The 18,857-nt window shown below is 45.0% G+C and overlaps 1 protein-coding gene across 3 annotated transcripts in view; it reads right to left on the bottom strand.

The window, feature by feature from the left end:
* FEM1C (fem-1 homolog C) overlaps nt 1-18,857 on the bottom strand; it is a 61,456-nt gene that overhangs the window by 4,750 nt on the left and 37,849 nt on the right. The gene's annotated exons all lie outside the window — the stretch shown is intronic.

Here is an 18,857-nt window from a genome sequence, read left to right as displayed (position 1 = left end):
TACACACTAACCGGCGGCATAAACGTATGAGGCACCATTCAGTGCATGGAGCCAGCAAAAGTGTATGAACCACTTGTTCTTCATTAAGATATGTCAGTGCCGCGGTTCATGTCCAAGAACAGATAGGATAAATTTCCAAATTTGCTGCGAATAGTTATTTGCAAGCCCCTGAGGCAGCCACTCAGATGTGGTGAAACTCGGCCTAAGTCGGGCGGTTTTATTGTTTTCATACATCTCCATCCAATAAAGATATTGAAAAAGACATTCTTCGGCATCTACTTTCTTACTTTGCTCAATGGAACTTTGGTCTGACCCAGTGTGGCAAATCTTGTGTACTTAATGTCCTCAACAACAACAGGCAGGCCAAGTTTTCAGGATATCCACAATGAATATGCAAAAGACAGCTTGTATGCAAATCTCTCTCATGCATATTCATTGTGGATACCTTGAAAACCTGGCCTGTTTGTAGCTCTTGGGGATCAGAGATGGCCACCCCCGTCAGATAATTCCACAAGAAAAGCATTTTGTATGTCATTCTACAGTACACTGTCAACTGAGACAGGAAATATTTCTGAAATTTATTCAACATTTTAAAAAAATGTATTAGCAAGTTTTCAGTTGTGGTGGACTGTGTCCGTACTAGAAAATTCACCTCAGCTATTCTCTGTCAACTGGGGGTAATGTATTGAGTGGTTTTAGTCACATGGACATTTGTGCACTGGAAGGTGTAACAAGATACTCAAGTTATTTCCTAGAGGGCTAGCAGGTGAAACTACTCCACTTTCTACCCTGTACGGGAAAAGAAGTGCTTCTAGGAAAACAACAGGATAATGTCCAGAAAGCAATGGAGTAGAATGACCCTTGATAAAGTGGCTTTACCAATTATACTAAAAATAAAAAAAAAAAAAACTGTACTCCACTCATGTAGTAATTTTATAGTGGAGTTCATGCCCTAAACAAAAAAAAAAAAAAATTACAGGTATTTTCTATTTCCAAAAAGTAAGATTTCATGATCTAATTCACAGGTCAAAGAGGGACAGTTTTGCTAAGTGTCAGCATATTACATCTTCCTTTCATATAAGCCAAAACATAGGACCCTACAAATAAATATGTCCTATTTACTAAGGTGCATGAAAAAAATCAACATGCGTTACCTGAAATGTGGAAAAATTATCAATGAGCCAAGATGCAAATGCATGAAAAACTGCTGATTAATATTAAAATGGATCGCAATATGTCTCACAATCTGCTTTAAACCTCCAAAAGTTAACTAAATATCAAAGGATATAGTTAACTTTTCCCCAACGGCATCGGTCAGCTAATGCTCTGGCCAATGCTCTCAGGACCCCACCACTATCAGCAATGGGGCATCTAGCCCTGAATAACCTTCTCCTCCTCACAGAGTTCCCCCATCTTCTTCAAGCAGACCCACCCAACCCAGCTATCAAACCCTGCATTCCTAGCAATAAAACCTGCAACCCACCCACCCAGCTTTCAAAGAGACACCCTCTCCCTGGTGCAAACCCATGCATCCAGGCCACCTTTTTACCAAAGTGCAGCCTCAGGTCCTCCTGGGCAGGAGGGATGCTCAATAGTAATTGCTCCTGCCCCACCAATGCCGAAATCCAAAATGATGCTGGCCAATAGGAAGGGCAAAAAGAGTGCCTCAAGTCATGTTACCATGAGTATGGCATTCACTAAGGGCTCAGCACCCTCTAGGAAAGGAGCAGGAGCAAGGGGAACCACCATACAGACAGTTTGGATGCATTTTAGTAAGGAGGTCCCTTAATTTCAAAGAAAACAGGCAAATGTTTCAATAGGCTCATCACAGAGTTATTTGTAAACGAGACTCTTAAAATAGATGGAATCTAAATTGAAGTCAAACAGAACTCTAAAAATAGAAAATTTCAGCCAATATGTTTCAGAACAAATGCCCAACCTACACTTTCCTCTTATAGAAACTTCTCAGAGATTTTCTGTAATCATGCTCAGTATAGCGAGCAATCCTTGAACTGCAAGAGATTAGTTGAACTGCAACAAAAATAAAAATTGTTGAAATGACAGGGAGGTGCAGTGCAACAGCAGAGTAGGAGTCTTCTGAAGGCTCTGGTATTGTCCTGTGTCCAAGACACTGAATCAAAAATGGAAATTGCTCAGATCAATACAGATGTGGTTAGAATTAAAAGGCAGGCCTCCCACAGCTAAAAATCCATCAAGCCTGTCTCCACACCCAACAAAAGATCCCAAAACGGAGGGGTAGATGGATTAAGGTGGGATCTGGTAGAATAAGAGCTGGTAGTCAGAAACATGCACCCAAATAAAGGAGAGTTGCTTACTTGTAACAGGTGATCTCCGAGGATAGCAGGATGTTAGTCCTTACGCATGGGTGACATCAGGTGGCGCCCCGATGCTGAAAACGTATGTCAAAGTTTCTAGAACTTTGACTAGGCACATTGAGCGTACCAAGCATGCCCTATATCACACATCCATGTGGGGTCCCTCTCCAGTCTTGTAATATAGAATTATGATTAAAATAAAAAAATAAGAGAAACCCAACTCCACGGGGTGGCAGGCTGGTTTCATGAAGACTAACATCCTGCTGTCCTCTGAGAACACCTGTTAGAGGTAAGCAACACATGGATGAAACCCTAGCTACAGGCTGCTCCCCAAAACAAAAGGGGACCAGACACCTAACCAGGTGCCAATGGGCACAAAAACACTGGTGCTGTTGGTAACAGAGGATGAGACAGCCTGAACCTAAACAACGGGCCCTAGCTGGGAAGAGTTGTCCTTCAGAACCTCAAACGGGTTCCAAAGGACAGATTGATCAAACCTACTGTCACATTGGCCATCCCTATCCAGACAGTAATGAGATGTGAATATATGGAGAGAACTCCATGTCGCAGCCTTGCACATTCCCTCCTTGGGAACTACTCGCAAGTGGGCACCGATGCTGCCATGGTCTGACAGAAATGAGCCTTGGCATGACCCCCAAGATGAAATCATGTCTGGGCATAACAGACGGAGATGCAATCTGCTAGCCAATTGGATAGTGTCTGTTTGGCCATAGCAATGCTCAATCTATTCTTATCAAAAGAAATAAAATTTGGGTGGACTGTCTATGGGCTTCTGTCCAGTCCAGATAGAAGGCTAAGGCTTGCTTTTAGTCCAAACTGTGCAGTGCTCATTTGCCTTGGCGCAAATAAGGCCTGGAAAAGAATATTGGCAGGACGATGGACTGGTTAAGATGGAAATCCGACACTACCTTAGGCAGGAACAGGGTGCGTTTGCAAGACCACCCTGTCAAGACAAAACTTATGTCCTAAGTCACTAAGGCCTGGAGCTCACTGACCCTGCAAGCTGAGGTGACCGCTACCAACATTATGACCTTCCAAGTCAGGTATTTCAGGTGTGCAGCAGCTCAAAAGAACCTACTGGTCTGAGATTATTCTGGGCTACTGGTTCATGATCAGCTGAGGTAACACCACACTGAGGTCTCAAGACACAGCAGGAGGCTTCAACTGAAGCAAGCTCTGCATGAAACATACAACTATAGGATGTACAGAGATGGGCATACCATCTACACCTTTGGTTGTATGTGCCAACTGGAGTGAGATGAACTCTAATGGAGTTGGACTTTAAGCCAGCTTCTGATAGGTGTAGAATGTAATCGAGCAGTTTTTGTACGGGGCAGGAGAACAGCTCTAGGGCCTTCTGCTCATACCACATGGAAAATCTCTTCTCCTTCAGTCTATAAGATTTTCTAGTGGAAGGCTTTCTAGAAGCCAACAGGACCCGAGAAACTTCCTCAGAAATCGAGTGGTTGCAGAATTAGCCTCTCAACATCCAGCCTGTGAGCAACAGTGCCTTGAGGTTGGGATGCCGTAACCTGCCTTGATCTTGCATGATAAGATCTGGGGAAGTCCCCAGATTGATCGGTCTCTGGACAGACAACTCCCATAGGAGTGGAAACTAGATAAGTCTCAGCCAATAAGGGGCTATGGAGGATCACAGTCCCCTTGCCCTTGCAAAGCTTCAAGAGAGTTTTTGCCATTAAGAGAATCTGAGGATAAGACTACAGAAGACTCTTGCCCTAATCACAGGCAAGGGTGTCCGAGGCTGGTTTGCTGTCTGACCTGTACAGGGACAAGAACTAAGGCACCTTCCTGTTTACAAGGGGAAGCGAATAGATCTACATTCAAGCTCCCCCAGAGGCTGAATATCCAATTTGCTACCCCCTGGTCCAGGGACCACTCATGGGGTCTGAAGGCTCGACTCAGCCTGTCCACTACCACATTCTCTGTCCAGCCCAGGTACATGGACCTGAGCATCATCCCGTGGGACAGGGCCCATGACCAGATCTGGACCGCTTCCTGACACAGGAGGTACGATCCCGTGCCTCTCTACTTGTTGACATACCACATAGCTACCTGGCTGTCAGTTTAGATTAGGAAAACTTTGTTGGCCAGCTGATCTCTGAAAGCCCATAGCATATACCTGAACACCCAAAACTCCAGAAAGTTGATTTGGCCTCAGCTTTCCTGAGCAGACCAGAGACCCTGGATGCTGAGCCCACCTACATGAGCTCCCCAGCCCTGGGTGGACGCATCCATGGTTAGGACAATTTGGGTAGGACAACTTCGAAAACAGATCCCGCATTCCGGATTTGAAAGAACCCGCCACCATGACAAGTCCTGGAGAGAAGGGTGACTCGGTTGCAGTCCTGGAGGCTCTGCATGGCCTGGCACCACTGCAACCTCAGGGTCCATTGGGATCTGCACATATGTAATTGTGCCAAGAGTGACATGGAAGGTTGCGGCCATATGGCCCAACAGCCTTAACATGTAACAGGCTAACACCTGCTGGCTTCTGCTGAATCTCTGCCGCAGTAGTTGTCAGAGTGATGGCCCTTTGATGAGGCAGGAAGGCTTTGGCCTGAGCCATGTCTAGCACAACTCCTATGAAGCCAAATTGAAGTGAGGGGCAGAAATAGGACTTCGGGTAGTGATGACAAACCCTAGTGACTCCAACACCCGGATGGTAAAAGCTCAAGGACCTGATACCCCTTCGCCTGAGATGTACTCTTGACCAGCCAATCATTCAGGCAGGGGAAAACATGCACCCCCAGCCTGCAGAGGAGTGCCACCACCACGGACAGGCCTTTTTTGAAGACTCGTGGGGCTGATGCTAGCCCGAATGGTAACACTCTGAACTGGAAGTGCGGTTTTCCAACCACAAACCGGAGATACTTCCTGAGACTGGGGAAGATATTGATTTGAGTGCATGCATCCTTTAGATCGAGGGAGCATAGCCAGTCCCCTTTTTGCAAAAGGGGATCAAGGTGCCCAGAGAAACCATCTTGAACTTTTCTTTTTTTAGAAATTTGTTCAAGGCCCTTAATTCTAGGATGGGAAGGAGGAGTCCTGTTCTCTTTGGAATCAGGAAGTAACTGGAGTAGAATCCCTGCCCTCTTTTCCCTGATGGGACAGGCTCGACCACTCTGGCTGTTAATAGGGAAGAGAGCTCTGCTAGTAGTACCTCCTGATGTGCTACCAAGCCCACAAAACGGGCTCAGAAGGCAATTTGGCAGGACAATCAATAGATTCAATTGGCACCTTTGACGGACGACAGAAAGAACCTACTGGTCTGAGATTATTCTGGGCTACTGGTTCATGAAGAACGCTGCCTGCCCCCGACCAGAGGGCCAACGTCCTGGGTACAGGTGACTGGCCTATACTCTCTATGACCCAGTCAAAACTCCGTCCCTGGAGTTGACAGGCACCAGCTGGGACTTGGGGGCTCTGCTGCCTGAGATGGCTGCAGGAGCCCTGACTGTGTTGATGGGAGCAAGGGAGCAAAGGATAGTACTTCCTCTGGTGAAAAAGACCTCTGTCCTGTTTTCACTGGCCACCTAGAAAAGGACGGGTCCAGAGAGCTGGTGGAGCTGTTTGAGGGTTTCATGGTGGTCCAAGAGCTGGGCCACCACATTCCTCACCCTATTTCCGAAGAGATTCTCCCCAGTAGACGGCATGTCAGTGAGTTGTTCCTGTACCTCTGGTCAGAGATCAGAGACCCGCAGCCATGCCATTCTGCAGGTACTGATTCCCTCTGCATAGACCCTTGATGCCATCTTGAAGACATCGTAGGTCGCTTGGATCTCGTGTTTTCCGCAGTCCAGGCTTTTATGTACCAGCAACATTAGGGTGTCCTACTACTGTTAAGGCAGCTGCTCGGCCACCTCCTGCACCTGCTTCTAGCTGCCACAGGACCAACGCCCTGCAGCGCCCATTCCACTGCCAGCTGGACTCACCGCTCCAGCTCCTCTTCAAACGTTGCCGATGCCAACACTGACAGGGAGGAGGAACATCATGTGATGACCCCAAGAAGAGGACATATCTCGCGAGGGTCCATAATGGATATGGCCCTCAGGCACCAGGAGCATCGCAAAAACCGTAAGTGGCCATGATGGGACAAAATAAAAGGAGCGCAAAATCAAAATTGAAGGAGGTGGGCATTGATGGCCAGCGAGCAAAGCAATGCTGTCACGGGTGAATCGACCGCAAAAGTAAATTTACTAGAAGTGTCAAAACCCCTGACTAGGAACACTAAAGGAAGCACCAAGAGGGACCCGGTATCAAATACTACAAAGAAAATCTGCCAAAAAATGCAAGAAAAAGATAGCTTTTTATAAAGGTAAAAAAAAAAAAAATGCCAAAGTGAGCTCACTCTCACTGAGATGCTTACAGCTACATGGAAAAAGACTGGAAGGCCCCAATGATCCACAATTAGCTGAAATGTCTCAGCTGACAACACCCATTCTCCTGGGTCCAGACTCTCCCTGCTGAGAAAGTCTGTCCTTACATTGTCTTTTCCTGCAATGTGAGAGGCCAAGATCATCTGCAGATGACCTGCCGCCCCATTCCATCAGCTGGTCTATTTCCTGTGACATTTGCTGGCTCTTGGTTCCTTCCTGGCAACTGATATAGGCCACCTCATCGCGTTGCCCAACATCATGTGAACTGCTTGACTTTGCGGCCTGTGGCTGAACTGCAAGCATGCCAGCCTTACCCCCCAGGCTTCCAGGTGATTGATTTTCCAGCAGGACTCTGTGGCATTCAAGCGCCCCATGGCCGTTAATGCCAGTCATTGAACCCCCAACCGTGGAGGCTCACATCTGTAATGAGTACCAACCAGAGTGGAGAGGACAAGGGAGTTCCCTTTCTCAGATGATCCTCCTGCAACAATCACTGGAGGCGGGAGCAGATTTCCATCGGCAAGTGGAGCTGAACCACATAATCCTGAGACTGTGGGTTCCAACGATATAGCAGAGAGCACTGAAGAGGATGCATATGCGCCCTTGCCCACAGCACCACTTTCAGGGTAGCTGTGGGCAAGGGCATACTGTTCTTATGTCAAAGCCAGGTACCTATAGGTAGGACCACATGGTATTCATCAACTGACGCACTTGAGACATCAATCTCTGGATCCGAACCTCTGGTAGGAAAACTGTCGTGCCCCCTGTCAAACCAGACCCCCAGATACTCCACGACTGGGATGGTTGAAGATTACTCTTTGACAGGTTCACCACCCAATCGAGCTCCTGCAATAAGGAGATCACCTTGTGTATCACCATGTGACTCTCTTCCTGAGACTTGGCTCGAATCAGCCAATCGTCCAAATAGGGGTGCACCAAGATTCCTTCTTTTCGCAAGGCCACTGCTACCACCACCATAATCTTGGAAAACGTTCTGGGAGTGGTGGCTAGACCAAAAGGCAGTGCCCAAAACTAATAGTGGTGCCCCAACACCGCAAAGCGCAGAAAGCACTGATGTTCCAATCGGATGAGAATATGAAGGTAAGTCTCTGATAGATCCAAGGAGATCAGAAATTCCCTTTAACTGCACCGCTATTATTACAGAGCATAAGGTTTCCATTCAAAAATGAGTCACCTCTCTCGAGATCCAAGATGGGACGAAAGGAGCCCTCCTTCTTGAGCACAACAAAATAAATGGAATATCGCCCCATACTTTCTTGAGATGTGGGCACCGGAACCACAGCCTTCAGTCTGAGGAGCCTTTGAAGCATGAACTCCACCTGCCTGCTTCTTCTGTGGGGAGTGGCAAGGTGACACCATGAACACGTCCCAAGGGATACTGTGAAATTCTAGTGCAAACCCTTAGTGTATCACCTCCAGGACCCACTGGTCCAACTTGATCTTAACCCACCTCCGATAAAAGAGACAGATGTCCCCCTATTTCCTGTTCTGGAAGGTAGGTCGGCAAACCTTCATTAGGAAGCTCAGGAAGGTTCACCACCCAAGCCCTGTCCTCTCTTGGGCTGCCAGGGACGAAAGGACTGAGACCTACCGAAAGGCTGAGTCCGCTGAAAGGTCGTCCTTCTGTAGGGACTAAAATACCTGGAACCCCGGAAACGAAACCTCATACCAAAGGGGTCCTGTAACTGTTTCTTATCCTCCGGCAACCGAGGCACCGGAGACTCGCCCCACTTACTGGCCAGTTTCACCAACTTGCTCCCAAACAAGGGCATCTTGGTAAGAATGGCTTTGGAAGCTGTGTCAGCTGACCAATTCTGCAACCAGAGTTGACGCCTGGCTGGTATCACCGAAGCCACTCCTGTGTCCGAGGTCCAGACCAAATCACAGCCTGCGACTACTAAAAAGGTGGCAGCAAGCTCCGTAACTGCTCTGGAATTCCCTCCAGACTCAACCTCCTGAGAAAGAAGCAGACAAGATCTAGCCACTATACCACAACAGGAGGCAATCTATAAATTCATCGCCACTGCCTCAAAAGCTTGCTTAAGAATAGCCTCAATCCTTCTATCATGTACATCCTTCAAGGCTGCTCCTCCCTCCATGGGAACAGTTATCCGCTTAGACACAGCAAATACCAGAGCATCCACTTTGGGAATACGCAAAATCGCTCTTTCACAGCAGGATCCAGGGGTATAGACCTTCCAATGTCTGGCCCCCTTTAAAATTTGCTTCTGGGGCACCCCTTTCCAGATCAATCAATCAATTCCTGGATGGCAACCATCACCGGGAGAAGACAAAAGGCTTTATGTAAGGAAACCAAAATGGGATTCTTCCTCAGCTCTGATACAGCATCTGAGCCAGGAACACCCAGCTTTTTCAAGGTCTGGGAAATCAGGGCCAGCAGTTCATCTCTATGCAAGAACCACAACATGGTTCTAGCCCTGGAGGAATTTCCCCATCTTCCAGGGAATCAGGATCAAAATCAGTGCCATCCGGATTCCTGTCAGGAACACCCGAAGGGAACAGAGGCAAGCCCCAGCACTTAAGCATAGGACTGGAAGAGGGAGGAGCCACCGGCTGAGGGTCCGCCTGGACAGAAATGCGAAAAGCAGAGGACTGTCCTTGAAGAAAGGCTTGGAAGCCAAATTCCGCCCAAGAAAAAGCAGCTTGGTCCAGACCAAGCCCAGAAGGAACTGGAGCTGGTCCCACAGAACTACCCTCGTCAGCGGAGGAGCCAATCAAGGGAGAACCAAGATCTAACATCCCCCCAGTCAAGGCTGTGACCAAACCATCATCAGAATGGGAAGAGCCAGGCTTAGCAAAATCTGAGGAAGACAACTCTCCCTGAGTGTCTGAGCAGCGCTGACACAGGTTAGAAGCCAGGTCAGACTGAGAAGCCCTAATATGACAGGCATCACAAATAAGAAGACTCTTAGGCTTTTTGCTTACCAGCGCCATTGCTGCAGTAAACGTGCATCGGAATGGCTCACGCTCAAAAATGAAATGTGCCCAAAAAAATAAGCGCTTGGAAGAAAGCGCAGCAAAGCACATGCACAGTGCAGCAATGCACATGCACAGCGCAGCAAAGCAAAGCGCAGCAAAGCAAAGCACAGTGCGTAAAAAAATTTGTGCGCATAAAAAGCACGCCCAAAAACCAAGCACACAATGCGTGCGCAGAGCTGACACTGCGTATACTGACGGCCTATAGAGGGAAGCGGAACACGCACAAGAGCGTGTGAAAAATGGATGCCGCGGCCTACCATGCAGCGTGCAAGAAAAAAGCCTAAATGCGGGGGCCTAGCCCACCGGAGCCATTCAACCCACCAGGCTGCCCAGTTCCCCTACCCTAATGGGAGCAGGAATGAATGCTGGCATGGCGCATGCTGAGAATGGAAGTCCTGAAACCTCTGGCTCTGATTCAGGTAAAAATTTATTTTTTATTTTTTTTTTTTTTTTAAAACCTTACCTGAGCTCAGTGCTTACCAGCTGAGTACAGAGACGGTATCCTGCTTCGAGGGTAAAGGGCATCTACCATCACCATTTTGCTTGGCCTCCTGCACCCATTGCCCTTCAGCTCAACTAGAAGCTAAGTCCACGCCGGGAACCTAGGTACTGGACCAAGGCACACACCTGAGGGATCACAGCAATCGCCTGGGAATTCTCAACTAGGGGAGGGACCTTTAGGTATCACTGCAGGAGAGCGGGGCTCTCTTTTCCTGAATTTAGAATTTCAAATTTCTTCTTACAAAATCTCAAAGCAATCTCCATAGGGAGATGCACGTCCACCATCTTCTGGAGACAGAGAATACTGGCAGGCTGGGGTCACTGCAGGGGTATATATACTGTGATGTCAGCTTGCTCCGTCTCCATCTGCTGGCAGGGGAGCATAAGCCCACTGGTCTTGAGTCCATCTGTCTACACACTAGGAAATGTTAAGTATGCATACAAGTACAAACCCTCCCCAAAGTCATCCCTGGAAACACCTTTTCTCAGTGCAAATAAGTGGCACTAAGGTTTAGGAAGCCCAGCCCTATGGGTTCCAACTATCTTTTTGGCATTTTTTGAAAGGTTTTCTGGTTGGCACCAAAGCAATGCATGTAAAGATAATATACCGTATATATTGTTGTGATATATTTTCCTCAGCAGACTGTACTTTAAATGTCCACTTTCATGTAAAATCTGTTAAAGACATAATTTAACTGTTTGGAGAGGGCACAAGACTGTAAGGTTCAGTTAGGGCAGCTAATACCCTTACATTGTACCTGCTGTAAAAATATCCTGGAGCACAAAAAGTCTCTGACCGTGACATGTCTCCCACACAGAATTTATATTGTTTGGAGGGTTTGTCACTTTTGTTTAGATAGTAACAATTGCATTTGATTGGCTAATTTAAATTTTTACATAGTAACAGTATTGTTGGCAAAAGAAAACCCAAATAGCCCATCCAATCTGCCCAGCAAGATATTTACAAATCAAGACCAAGCAACTGTCTAACCTGTAACAAATTGCTGCTAGCATCATTTTTATCTGGTGAACAGCTTTCCGGATAATTCAGACAATGCTGCTTGAATCCCCCATATCTTTTGTTAAGGATACTAACTGCAGCTACACGCAGGTTACTCTCATGTACCTTTTCATCATTATCCACAAGCCTTTAGGGATTCACAGTGTTTATCCTATTCCCTTTTGAATTACTTTTATGGGTGTTTTGAAATTATTTTTTTACTGGTGAAATTTAAACAAAAAAATCTTGTACAGTAATATGAGAGGAATACAAAAAACTGGAACAATATCGTATGATATACTGCCTAATATTACAAAGAAAAGAAAATCTCTCTAAATATTTAAGAAGAGTGGGGAGAGAGAAAAAAAAAGGAGCGAAACAAAAAGCAATAAGTAAGAGGCATTAAACAGAGAAAATATCATATGTAATTTACACCTATAATCAATAAAGGTTGGTCACTATCTGCACGAGAGTCCAAAAAGAATCTCAGTTGAGGGCTCAAAATATGAATAATTCCTAGAAGAATATTTCACAATACATTTACACAGGTACTGAAGAAGAAATTGAGCACCAATAGCTAAAATTTTAGTTTACTGCTTTCATCCTCACCACTTTTTCCAGGCATCCACCACCTCCCTCTCCTTGAAAAAATATTTCCTTGTGTTGGTTCTGAGTCTTTCCCCTTGGAATTTCATTTCATGACCCTTAGTTCTACTGTTTCCTTTACAACAGAAAAGGTTTGAAGTTCGTTCACCATTAAAAAAACCTTTCAGGTATCTGACAGTCTGCATCTTATCCTCTCTTATTCAGATCCTTCAGCTTCTCCTCCTAAGTCTTCCAATACAGACCCCACACCATTTTGGTCACCCGTCTCTGGACAGCCTCCATCCTGTCTCTCTCCTTTTTGAGATCTGGTCTCCAGAACTAAACACAGTACACAGATGAGGCCTCACAAAGGACTTGTAACAAGGGCATCTTTTTCTTACTGTTTGTTCCTCTCTTCAGGCATCCCAGCATTCTTTTGGCTTTAGCTATCGCCTTGTCACATTGCTTTACCACCTTCAGATCAACGGACACTATGAACCCAAGGTCCCTCTCCTAGTCCATGCATAATAGTCTCTCACACACACACACACACACACCCATATTACATATAGCTCTTTTGGATTAACGCACCCCAGATGCATGACTCTGCACTTCTGGTCATTGAAGTGCAGAGTCATGCATCTGGTTCATAATTTCCTTTATATAGGACACACCTGCCAGCCCTAAGGATTTGTATTGGGGATTAAATATTTTAGTGGTTTCAAAATTCAAAAGTATGTGCTTTTATGGTATACTAGCCATTAAGCCCGTAACAACGGGCTACATTTAAAAAAAAAAATTTCGGTCCATTTCCTTCCCACTCCCCCTCCCCTCACTCTCTCCCCCCTTCCCCCTCCCCCCCTCAGCTCACTCTCTCCTTCCTCCCTCCCCCCCTCCCCTCACTCTCTCCTCCCTCCTCCCCTCAGCTCACTCACTCCCCCCCTCCCACTCCCCTCCCCTTTCAGCTCATCCACAACCGGCAAACGGGGGGGGGGCCCGCCGCCGCTACTGCTCCTCCCCGTCGCCGCTGCTCCTCGCCACCGCTGCTCCTAAGGACCCAGCGCCATTTTTTTTTTCAGGCATGCTCCGCTCTGACTGACGTGCTCGCCCGCGCATGCGCGGTAGAGCTGCTCTCTACTGCACATTTGCGGGCCGGTCAGAGCCCATTTATAAGGTAGATTTTGAGAGCAGATTACTACAATTTTCAATGGGGACAGTTTGCCAGATGACCATCCTTCCCCATAAATGGGATATACTTGCACACTATAGACGCTATGAGGAAGAAGCGTCCCAAACATGCTCACTGGAAATCTGTCTTGCTCTAACCTCATTGCACAAGTAAACTATGTTCAGACACACAAAGTTATTGTTAGCAAAAAGGAGAAGTCCATGAACGCTCCTTTAGTATCCATAGGTGTTTGGCTGGGGGCAGTACTGTAATCGGGCAACAAAACGGGTACCGGCCTTACATCCTGGGGATGCTCTGCTACAGTTGGGGATAGGGAGGCTTGTGAAGATGGAGGGAAAGCTGGATGGTGCAAAGTAGTCGGATTCTAGAGAAAAACCTGGGACTAGGCAGAAAACCATATATCATGCTATGTTTTTCATTGGTAATTTTAAATGGTCAACCAGTTTGATTTGATGTTGAGAAAGGTGGTATAAAAAGAAAATTAAACTAAGAGTCACCTTTCAGTAGGACTGCGATCCTATACATAAGCCAGGCACAACAATGGTGATTGTTCTGCCCACTTTCCTAAGCCATGGGCTTCTCCAAGCAGCTATCTGAGCATTTGAAACTGAACAGACTAATTCATGCTAAGAAATGGAAAGTTACATCTCTTGTGTGGATGTGGTCAACAGTTCTATTTTTTGTTTCACTGGTCCAAAGAAAGCACTTTGTTCCAAAAGGTTTCAGGCTTATCAAGATTTTGTTTTGCATTCTTTAGACAATGGCTTTTGGGATAGGATTGTAGAAAAGGTTTCCTTTTGGTAACTCTCCTATTCAGATCATTATTGTGTGAGCAACACTGTATTGTGGGCAATAATCCAATGCCGGCTAAACTTTTCAGCAGGTTGTTTGCACTGATCTATGGGTTCTTTGGCAATTATCAGTTTTGTTTTGAGGTCTTCCCGATCTTGCCTTGAATTCAATATATAGCTTCCATTTCTTAACAATGTTTTTTTTCTTTTCACTTTAAGTTTAAATCATTTACATAAAATGAAATAATTTCCAAGATTACTTGAACAATGCTCCATAACACTAAGGAAAATAAATAGCTTAAAAACTACAGCAATTCAAGTACAAGTTTCCATTATTAAAGAGGGGAGCTAGAATAAGCACTGGCAAGTAAAATGTAAGACATTGATAAGATAGGCGTAGAGGCAAGAACTCACAGTAAAAACCTTTTTAAAAATATATCCGAAGCAGAAAGCCTGTGAAGGAGTCAGTTGGACAGTTAGATGATCGAGGGGTTAAAGGAGCACTTAGATAAGATAAGGCCATCGCGGAAAAATTAAACTATTTCTTTGCTTCGGTGTTTACTGAAGAGGATGTTGGAGATACCCGTTCCGGAGAAGGTTTTCATGGGTAATGATTCAGATGAACTGAACCAAACCACGATGAATCTAGAAGATGTGGTAGGCCTGATTGACAAACTAAAGAGTAGTAAATCACCTGGACTGGATAGTATATACCCCAGGGATCTGAAGGAACTAAAAATGAAGTTTCGGATCTATTAGTAAAAACTTGTAACCTATCATTAAAATCATCCATTGTACTGAAGATTGGAGGGTGGCCAATGTAACCCCAATATTTAAAAAGGGCTCCAGGGGCGATCCAGAAACTATAGACCAGTTAGCCTGACTTCAGTGCCAGGAAAAATAGTGGAAAGTGTTCTAAGGAACAAATCACAGAACATATAGAAAGACATGGCTTAATGCAGTGGTTCTCAACCTTTTTTCTATCAGGACACACCTGAGAAATGATGCTCACATGCGTGACACATTGAACACATGACCATTATGGGACTTAATATAAGCATATGCTCTGCATCCACATGAGTCCCCTGCTTCCAAACAATGGGTGCAGAGCAGAACTAAGACATTTCCCTGTACAACTCACCATACAAAAAAAAAGACATCCTGATTCTGGTGTCATCTTAATAACAGCATCACAAAATCCCTCTACTACCAGGTGCATTGTAAAATACAAACAAATCCTACTCTGGACATGTCTATCAAACCTGCCAAACCTCAGCAAACACCAACTCCAAGAAATGAAACAGCAATAGCCCTACCCATGAAAAGGCAGCAGTTCACCACCAGTGCAACATAATATTGAGAAAATACAACAAACAAGACTGATACAAACCTCTAGTAAAGTACCTCATCTCAGTCACACACACACACACACACAGACAGACCTGCCTTCACCAAATATAGAATAAAAGACCACAAATTACAAATGCAGAAACACAAACTGGAATGGAAACCCCAGAAGACCTTCTGCATGCAGTGCAAAACTGGAGAACTAGAAACAGAAATATATTTCCTCCTACACTATGCAAAGTTCAAAGAGAAGAAATGCATATTCTCAAAACTGAAATATTATGACTCTTTACTCCCCCTCCATCACCCCTCACTTCTCTCAACTACTCAGTCGTCCCTTCACATGCTCATATCCCTAACATTTCCAAAACCCCCCACTTCTGCATCTTCTTTCCTGTGCCTCCTCTCTCCCCTGCTCAACTCTGCCTGCCCTTTTCCCTCTCCCCTGCCCAGCATACCTGACCACTTCCCTCTCACCCTTTCCTGCTCAGCATCCCCTGACCTCCCTTCTTCCCAACCCAGCAGGCCCCACACCTCCATCTCTCCCTCCTACCCAACAGCCCCCAATCCCTCTTTCCTCCACCTCTTCTTACCCAGCAACCCCAACTTCCTTTCCCCACCCTTTCCTACCCAGCAGATTCCTGACTCCCTTTCTCCCAAGGCCTTCCTGCCCAGCAATTTTCCCCCTCCACCTGGCTTCCCAGCCAGCATAAACCTTCAGTCCAATCCAGAGTCTCTCGCCCACTTTACCAGGAGCAGATGAGACAAGAAGCAATGAGGATAGGAAGAAGATGAGAAGGCAGCGGAAACGAACAGTGGATCTATAGAGCACACACCTCTCTTTCCCATGCTCCTGCTTTCATGTCCAGGCACTTTGGGGTAAAGAAAGAATCAGCAGCTTGACTGCCAGGCCAGGCAGAGAAAGATAAGGTTTGTGTCCTGTTGGGCCCATATGAACAGGAGGAACTGGTGATATCTCACTCTGATCTGGGTGAAAGAAGGGAATTAGCTCCCACTGGGCCACGAAGAGGAGAAGAAAGCAAGAGCAGCTTCTCCTCATATCCAGTAAAGGAGAAATCAGCCAACTCCTGTCTAGACTGATGAGAAAAGAGCAGCCTTTTCTGCTGGGTCTGTGACACACCTTAAGAACATAAGAACATATCATACTGGGTCAGACCAAAGGTCCATCAAGCCCAGCATCCTGTTTCCAACAGTGGCCAATCCAGGCCATAAGAACCTGGCAAGTACCCCAAAACTAAGTCTATTCCACGTTACCGTTGCTAGTAATAGCAGTGGCTATTTTCTAAGTCAACTTAATTAATAGCAGATAATGGACTTCTGTGACCGCTGGTTTAATGAAACAAAGTCAGCATGGCTTTACCCAAGGCAAGTCTTGCCTCACAAATCTGCTTCACTTTTTTGAAGGGGTTAATAAACACGTGGATAAAGGTGAACCGGTAGATGTAGTAAACTTGGATTTTCAGAAGGCTTTTGACAAAGCTCCTCATGAGAGGCTTCTAAGAAAAGTAAAAAGTCATGGGATAGGTGGCGATGTCCTTACGTGTGTTACAAACTGGTTAAAAGACAGGAAAGAGTAGGATTAAATGAACAATTTTCTCAGTGGAAAGGGGTACTCAGTGGAGTGCCTCAAGGATCTGTACTAAGACCCGTGCTATTCAATATATTCATAAATGATCTGCAAGGAATACGATGAGATAATAAAATCTGCAGATGATACAAAATTATTCAGAGTAGTTAAATCATAAGCGGATTGTGATAAAATGCAGGAGGACCTTGTGAGACTGGAAAATTGGGCATCCAAATGGCAGATGAAATTTAATGTGGATAACTGCAAGGTGATGCATATAGGGAAAAATAACCCATGCTATAATTACACAATGTTAGGTTCCATATTAGGAGCTATCACCCAGGAAAAAGATCTAGGTGTCATAGTGGTTAATACTTTGAAATTGTCGGCTCAGAGTGCGGTGGCAGTCAAAAAAGCAAACAATGTTGGGAATTATTAGGAATGGAATGGTGAATAAAATGGAGGATGTCATAATGCCTCTTTATCGCTCTATGGTGAGACTGCACTTTGAATACAGTGTACAATTCTGGTTGCCGCATCTCAAGAAAGATATAGTTGCAATGGAGAAAGTTCAGAGAAGGGTGACCAAAATGATAAAAGGGGATGGAACAGCTCCCCTATGAGGAAAGACTAAAGAGGTTAGGGCTGTTCAGCTTGGCGAAGAGACGAATGACGTATGATAGAGGTCTTTAAAATCATGAGAGGTCTAGAATGGGTAAATGTGAATCTGTTATTTACTCTTTCGGATAATAGAAGGACTAGGGGGCTCTCCATGAAGTTAGCATGTGGCACATTCAAAATAATCGGAGAAAATTCTTTCACTCAAAACACAATTAAACTTTGGAATTTGTTGCCAGAGGATGTGGTTAGTACAGTTAGTATAGCTGGGTTTAAAAAAGGTTTGGATAAGTTCTTGGAGAAGTCCATTACCTGCTCTTAATCACATTGACTTAGAAAATAGCCACTGCTATTACTAGCATTAGTAGCGTGGGATATACTTAGTTTTTGGGTACTTGCCAGGTACTTGTAGCCTGGATTGGCCACTGTTGGAAACAGAATGCTGGGCTTGATGGACCCTTGGTCTGACCCTGTATGGCAATTTCTTATGTAATAAAAAAAGGAAAAAACCAAAGACAATTACCTTCAATAGTTCAAAATGTTTCTACATTAATCTATATAAGACCCACTCATCTCAGCAAGTAATTTCCTAGAGAAACATAGCTTACACTGTTTTAACATGTAAATACATTACATCTGTGAAAATATAAACTTATTCTTCTAATAGGTAACATGCTTACAAGGAAATGTGAGAAAAATGCCCTTAGGGCAATCACTCTTTGCTTTCTTTTGATAGGAGTATACTACCATCCACCTGGCCAAAATTGTGAGACGGATAGTGAAATGATAAGAGAAATTATGGAAGCTAACCAAACTGGTAGTGCAGTAATAATGAGAGATTTCAATTACCTCAATATTGACTGGAGAAGTGAAACATCAGGGCATGCTAGAGAGAAAAAGTTCCTGGATGGAATAAAAGAGTTTTATGGAGCAATTGGTTCAGGAGCAGATGAGAGAGGGAGCGAGTTTAGATCTAATTCTCAGTGGAACACAGGATTTGCTGAGAGGGATTGGTGGTGGAGCCGTTTGGCAATAGTGATCATATGATCAAAATTTGAATTAATAACTGGAAGGGGGACAGTATGTAAATCCACAGCTCTCGTGCTAAACCTTTCTAAAGGGAAACTTTGACAAAATGAGAACAATAGTTAGAATAAAACTGAAAGGTGCAGCTGCAAAGATAAAAAGTGTGCAAGAGGCGTGGTCATTGTTAAAAAATGCCATCCTAGAAGCCCAGTCCAGATGTATTCCTTGCATTAAGAAAGATGGAAGGAAAGCAAAATCTTAGCAGCATGGTTAAAAGGTGAGGTGAAAGAGGCTATTTTAGCCAAATCTTCATTCAAAAACTAGAAGAAGGCTCCATCAGAAGAAAATAGGATACAGCATAAGCATTGGCAAGTTAAAATGTAAGACACTGATAAGAAAGGGTAATAGAAAATTTGAAAAGAAGTTGGCCAGAGAGG

This window comes from Rhinatrema bivittatum, chromosome 1 (genome assembly GCF_901001135.1).
Source record: "Rhinatrema bivittatum chromosome 1, aRhiBiv1.1, whole genome shotgun sequence".
NCBI lineage: Eukaryota > Metazoa > Chordata > Amphibia > Gymnophiona > Rhinatrematidae > Rhinatrema > Rhinatrema bivittatum.
The sequence above is the reverse complement of the archived record's forward strand: the minus strand, read 5'-3'. Positions and strand labels throughout refer to the sequence as shown.